The sequence below is a fragment of the Triticum urartu genome, chromosome 1 (genome assembly GCF_003073215.2).
Source record: "Triticum urartu cultivar G1812 chromosome 1, Tu2.1, whole genome shotgun sequence".
Classification (NCBI taxonomy): Eukaryota; Viridiplantae; Streptophyta; class Magnoliopsida; order Poales; family Poaceae; genus Triticum; species Triticum urartu.
Window position 1 is genome coordinate 9,294,824 of NC_053022.1, and position 7,707 is coordinate 9,302,530.

Below are 7,707 nucleotides of genomic sequence, written 5' to 3' on the forward strand. Positions count from 1 at the left end.
GAATTCTCCTTCATATGTGTCTGGGTTAATGTGAGGTTCATAATCCTCTTCCTTTGGGGGATAAAGTCTAGCACGTGGCGGCACTTCATAAACGACATCCCAACCTTTCAGATTTGGATTAGTTTCGCAGGCCCACGGTAGATAGAATACTTGGGTCGCCCGTTGAGCCATAATATAGACATCAGGAACATCTAAATGGGTGTTTTGTAATGGCCTATCACATAGCGCCTCCAGATCGACTCTAGCCTTAGTATTATCCTTTGACTTCCCATCTATGCCGAACAATGTACCAAAAAGTGCCTCAGCGATATTCTTCTCAGTGTGCATCACGTCGATGTTGTGTGGGCAAAGGAGGTCTCTGAAGTAAGGCAGATCCCATAAGCATGTTTTGTGAGTCCAGGCGTGCTCAGAATTATACCCCTTGAAGTACCATGGACGCTATGGATCTGGCTCGAGAGCGTTTAACTGATCCAGGGTCTGTTGGGCTGTCAATGCAGGTGGTGCAGAGTTTTTGACAACTCTTCCTCTGATGAAGTTCTTCTTGTCTTTCCTGGACTTATGGCGAGGATCCGGGAACTGTCTATGCATGTCGAAACAAGAAAACTAGCGACCGTCCTGAAGCCAACGAAACTCAAGAGCTCCCTTGCATGTGGGGCATGGGAACCTTCCATGCACAAACTAGCCAACGAATAGCGCATACGCCAGCAAGTCATGCGTCAAGTACATGTACAAGACACGCATTATGAAGTTCTGTTTGCTATAGGTGTCGTATGTCTTGAACCCATTATCCGAGGCTTCTTGCAATTCGTCCTTAAGCGGCTGCATGTACACATTCATATTTTCCCCGGATAGTTGGGCGCTAGAATTATCAACGTCAGGAAAATGTTCTTTCTTTGCATAATCTGTCCGGGGGGGGGGGGGATTGAGTGGAAAGACAAATATGGGCCAACAACTGTATTGGGCTGCCGTCATACCAAACACACTGAACCCATCCGTGTTGATGCCGACTCGAGGATGCCTCGGATCTGCCGCTTTGTCAGCATGTAATCTATCAAACTTTTTCCACGCAACACCATCCGATGTGTGTACCATCATCAGATTCCCATCTACATCTAGTTCGGTTCTTTTGCCTGTTTTGTGCCATGTCATTTGTCTGGCCGTCTCTTCGACCATTAAAAGACGTTGAAGTCTTGGTACGATTGGCATATACCGAAGAACACTAACGGGGATTTTGGTCTGCATCTTCTCACCCATACCATTGTCTACCACAATATACCTGCACTAGTAGAAAAGGGGGCAACGGTCCAGGCCGGGTCAGGCCATTAGTCCCGGTTCAGTCTAGAACCAGGACCAATGGGGGCATTGGACCCGGTTCGTGAGTGTTACTATCTTGTGCATATTTGGTTTCCCATATATATTAGTCCAGGTTATAGTAATGTAATTGATGAGTTATGCATGCGTGCGCAGGTACCACTATATTCTCCTAGAGATTAAGCTTGAGCAGGGACTAGTAACTGTCTTAGACTCTAGACGAAAAGATCCCCAGGAGTATGCGGACATGACTGAAATGATTGAAGTAAGTTAAATCGATCATTATCCACCATATCAGCAACTTTGTTCATTTCTGATATCAAGTAATTGTTTTCTTTGTCCGGAAGGGTTTGGAGAAAATTCACCAGAAAAGCTCCGTGACTGCCGAAGGAGCTGAAATTTAGACACCCGAAAGTAAGTACTATAGTAGCATGTTCCACGCATCTCCTAGTGATTCAAGCGCTAGTTTCATCAATACCATTTGGCATTCTTGCTTATAAGTTTGATTGACCTCTATTTCTTGTAAAGTGGTTGTGGCAGGAACAAGGGAATGATTTATGTGGATACTACGTCTGCGAGTCCATCTGCCACACGACCTGTGAGCGGGGCGGGTACACTGACGAACAATATGAAGTGCGTAAATAAAAATATTCACAATTTTATTTTATTACCATCATTTGTGTTGAGTTTCATTCATTTATATATATATATGTATTGACCCCCTTCTTCAAATTAGATGTTTCGGATGCGGAATGAACTCCTAGCACCAGATCGCATGCGAGCAATTCAAGAGGAATTGGCGGCATTCCTTCTTGACCACGTGATCGCTGAAGACAGAGAATACTATGTGGACCATGCGTCCATAATGTAGGAGATTATATTTGTAAGAGATAATTATTGTATATATGTAGCCGGTAGTGTCGGACGATAGATATACGAGAACTTGTTGTTCGACCAATCTCTCAGAGAAGGAGAGGTGGTCGATATCACTTCTCTCTGTATGCATATATGTTCATGACGATCTTCTGTTTCCTTTGTTTGCTTACTAGCTAGCTAGCATGTCTAGTCCTCTCTATACGTATGTATAGTATACGTAGCGTCGACCAAGCACGGACATAAGAGAGGACACTTCTCTCTATTAATTAGCTATCTAAAACAATATATGAAATACCTAAATTAACCCCCCAAAACCCCCAACCCCCCCCTTTCAAAAAAAAACAAAAACCCCAGCCACAGAAATGCTGACGCGTGGAGTCCTATTGGTCCCGGTTGGTGCTCCCAACAGGGACCAAAGGCCGTCCTGCCTGGGCTCGCCACGCAGGCCACGTGGAGGCCCATGTGTCCCGGTTTTGGTTAGAACCGGGACTAAAGGGTCAGGGCATTAGTAACGACCCTTTAGTCCCGGTTCAGGAACCGGGACAAAAAGCCCTTAAGAACCGGGACAATAGGCCCGTTTTCTACTTGTTCTGGAAGACATGCAAATGGGACAATAGTTCAAGTCCGCATAGTCAAGCCTAAATAAGGCACATCCTTTCTCACAGGCATGTATCTTCTCATAGGGCATCTTTAGTGCACGGAGGATTTTGTCCGACTGGTATAGGTTTGTAGGCATTACATGGCCTTTGGGTAGAAAGCGTCCAAATACTGTCGTAATTGTGTCATAGCATTCTCTTCCCAAGTTGAACTGAGCCTTCAGAGCCATTACTTGTGAGATGGCATCCAACTGACAAAGCTCAGTGTGGTCGTGGAGCGGACGTTTTGAAGACTCCAACATTTCATTGAAGGCCTTTGCAGATTCCTCCATCTCCTCGTCCGAATCCCGAGAATCATCATAGTGTTGCACCATGTTTTCCATCCCGGTACCATGCTCGTCGGTGCGACAACGATCCACCTCAGCTCGGTGACGTTTGGCAGACTCACCATGAACTGTCCACACCGTATAATCGAGCGTAAAACCACTCTTCTACAGGTGTTTGCCCATTTCAGCCTCTGTCCTCTTTTCCCAATTGCCGCACCGAAAACAAGGGCACCAGGTTTTCCTCTGGACATTTGCAAATGCGGCTTGCACAAACCCCTTGGTTTTTGTAAACCATTCAGCGCTCCATTTGTTCTGACCAGTGTGACCAGTATACATCCACGCATGATCACTCATCTTGACTTTCAGAGTACTAGACACACAACAATTATATTTGTAATTCACCATGTATATATTCATCAGTTGATCTACTTTGTCAATTTTATTAAGTCCATGCAACCTACACTCTAATAGGTAATGATAGGTCCTAATCCCACCAGAGTATGTGTAGATTGGGTTCATTTTCCCATGCTATGCTCCGGATCTGAAGCAAAATTTTGGCAGCACCTCCCTGCTGTTCTCCTGATACACGTCTCTGCAATAAACAGAGAGGATGTGTACCCAAAGAACAACAGGGGAGGCACTGATGAAATTTATGCGTCGGATCCGGAGCAAAGCATATGGGAAAACGAACCCAATCTAGACATACTCGGGCTGTCCATGGATAGCGTTGGACAATTCGAAAGAATCAAGGTTATAAATATGCAAATGCATGCATATTTATAACTATGACGCTTTCGAACGGGAGACACATATTGTTTATGCATACTGATGATTCAAGACACATATATAGCTAGCTATCAAGTTTCATCAGAATAGAGCAAACAATTAATGGGAGAGGAGGACATGTCATTTGTGCTCACCCACGAACGAAGGGGCAGAGCTCGTCAAACGCATGGCGAGGTCGTTGAACACCAAACCTCGCAGCGATGAAACAACTGCACATTTAAAACTATCCGATGAACACAATTATATATGATGTTTTTCATAACAAAATCGAAAAACATATGACCTAACTAATAATTCACAAATATATGACCCCGTCGGCCTCTGGAAGGCCAAAGAACACCTTTTCGGGAGGTGTCGGGAGTCGGGGTGTCGTGTCGGTGTCGGGGTGCCGTATCGGGGTCAGGGTGCTGTTTCGGGGTTGGGGTGTCGTGTCGGGGTCAGGGGGTCGGTTGTCGGGGTGTGGTGTCGGGGTCGGGGTGTGGTGTCGGTTTTGGAGGGTCAGGGGGTCAGGGTGTCAGGTGTCGGGGTGTCGGGGTCAGGGTCGGGTGTCGGGGTCAGAGGGCGGGTGGCGGGTGCGGCGGGTCGGTGTTAGGTGTCAGAGGTGTCGATGCGGGTGGGGGTCGGGGTGGCGTGGGGTGGGTGTGCCCGGGTCGGGTCGGGGTGTCGGGGTCGGGTCGGGTGTCGGCGGTGTGGGTGGCGTGTCGGGGTCGGGGTGTCGGGTGGGGTCGGGTGGTCGGGGTTGGGCCGGGGTGTGGCGGGGTGCGTGTCGGGTGTCGTCTCTTTTCTTTCTTCTTTCTTCTCTTCTTCTCTCTTTTCTTTCTTCTTCTCCCTCCTCTCTCCTCCTCCCTCTCCTCCTCTCTCTTCTTCTTCTTCTTCTTCTTCTTCTTCTTCTTCTTCTTCTCTTCTTCTTCTCTTCTTTTTCCTCTTCTATATTGTTCTGTTTTTCAACTTTCTTCTTATTCTTCTTCCTTTTTTCCTTTTTCCTCTTCTTCTACTTCTTCTTCTTTTTTTCAACTTTCTTCTTCTTCTAATTATCTAAACCTAAATCTAGCACTAACCTAAACCAACCACTAACCTAAACCTATCAATAACCTAATTAAACCTAAACAGCAAAGAAAAACAGTAGAAAAAAACAAAAAAATGCTCACCTTGGCTCCTCTCGATGGAGGATGGAGGATGGTCGCAGGGTGGTGGGACGGCCGCGGTTAGGGCACGGCGGCGGGCCTGGCTCCGGGGGCGCGAGGCGGACGCAGGGGGCCCGCGGCGAGCCTGCCTCCGGGGGCGGCGCGGGCGCAGGGGCGGCGGCGAGCCTGGCTCGGGGCGGGGGGCGCGAGGCGGACGCAGGGGCCGCGGCGAGCCTGGCTCCGGCGCGGGCGACGGGCGCCGGGGCGGTGGCGGGTGGTGGGGGCGACGGGGCGAGGGGCGGTGGCTGGTGGCGGCGGCGGCGGGTGGTTGGGACGGTGGGGCGACGGGGCGAGAGGAGGTGGGGCAAGGGGGGCGGCGGTGGGTGGCGGGGGCGGCAGTGGGTGGCGGTGGTCGTCGGGGAGGAGGGGGACAGAAATAGAGAGAGATGGGCGGGGTGGGGCTCGGCTGTTAGTAACCTAAACGTTTGCCGTCCACCCCCCTTTGCCGTCTGCTTTATTACTCTTTGCCATCTGCTAGCGGACGGCAAAGAGGGGCCCCATTAGATTTTCCCTAATCAGCCTGTTAGTGTGGGCCACGTCCCTCTTTGCCATCTGCCAGCTGACGGCAAAGAATCTTTGTCGTCTGCTAGCGGACGGCAAAGAACTAGCTGATGGCAAAGAAGGTCTTTGCCATCAGCCAGTTCTTTTGGGTAGCTGATGGCAAAGAGCTTCTTTGACGTCTGCTAGCAGACGACAAAGAGCTGGCAGATGGCAAAGTAGCTGATTCCAGTAGTGATAGTCGTCTTCCCCTTGCATGCCTTATATAGAAGAATGGTGCTTTAATTATAAAACTTGCGGCAGCAGAGAGATGGAATAGGTACTGAAGAATAGAAAGGCATGACATATTGACATGTATTCCCTCCATCCGGAAAAAAATGGATGAGTCTAGGCGTATTTCAGTTCTAGATACATCCTTTTTTATCCATTTCGGCAACATGTAATCCGGACGGAGGGAGTATGGTGTAAGAGCTAAGGATACGACAGGACAACACAGCAAAAAAACTAGTTGAATGTAAAACTGTATGCTAGTGGAATACGTACAGAAATAACTAAGGCAACATACACGTGTATGATTGGGAAAATAAGATGGCATTGCAACAGAGCACTAGAACAGCACTTCAATGTAAAAAAACATGGTATGCTAGACAGATGAAGTACATACTGATGAATAACAATGCATAAGATATTCAGAAGCATGATGTCCAAGTTAAGCAGATGGCATTTCGATAGAGTAGAATGACAGTACTTGAATTTGAAAACATGTTATCATGAATGGAATAGGTAATGAAAAACAGGAAGGCATGACATATTTACATGCATGATCAGCATGCTAAGCACATGGCATTGCAACAGAGTAGATACACTCCAGGACATTATATGCATGTTGTACCCATATCACAGGCCAAGTTAGAGAAAGGACCTTGTGGGGTGAAGAGGATTCATCATCTTTCTGCAAGTCTTCTGAAGAACTGCCTTTACATGTTCCATCATATTGGGTATCATTGACATCAAGTTTATTGGCCTTTACATTGCTCTGTGAGGTTCTTGTGGATATATCAGCGTGTGCAATTATATCTGACATGCATGGAAGACAACTGGTAGTTAGATTTATGTAATGAGTGCCTGTAGGAGACGACATAAATAGTAGGACTGGGGTTAACTAGCAGCAACGGGTATCATAAACTAAAGGGAGAACACAGATGAAAGCTACAGAATATGTATCTTTTGTACTCAAGATTAACTAGATGGCACACAGAAGTATTAAAGAACAACATAGGAAATACTAGAAGTGGTATAATACTATAATCACCAGCCTGTGGGATAGCATTGGCTGATGGATGATAACTATGGAACAGTGTTACCTAAAGAACAAGTATCTTAGTTGAACTATGGAACAGCGTTAACTCCTGAACAAGACCCGTAAGAGATCAGCATGAATATACAGTGAAATGTGATGATCTATTTTCCATGCTTAGATGAATAACAAAGCCATAAATGTTGCACACAAGTAAGATGAGGGTACAACCTATCTGGCTGCCATCCATAAGAGTGAGCATCATGTGCTGACTTGTCGATGGCCCTGCAGTTGTTGTGGCTGTGCATGTCGGGCAAGCGCATTCGATGCAGGGAACTGTTGAGTGGGGACTATAGCTCCCTTCTGGTGTATGCTTCCCTTGTTGGAGCAGCTGCGGTGAGTCGGAAGACGGTGTGTCTGAAGATGCAGATAACGCATAATGTTAAGAACGACATATCTCTTTGATCTGAAGAAATACACTAAGGGATCAACAGCAAGGTACGAGAGTGGTCACACGTCTGTTGACTGAAGACTAAATTAGGGTCACACGATTTTATTTTATTTTGATACTGTCCGATCTACGCCGGATGGCTGGCCGTCTTGTGCCTCCCGGCTGACACTGTCCGGAATCTTCCCCGAAGAGCCAGCGACCAACGGCAGAGCAACCTGCCTCCGCCATCCGTGGCCCTAGCCAAAACCCCGCTCCCCGCCCCACCGCACTGCCGTGGTTGTGCCGCCCTCGGGCCAATCCAAAAAACTCCCCGTCATCCAGATCCGGCGGCGGTAGTACCTTCAACCCACACAACTCTAAAAGATTGCCATCTAAGCGCTGC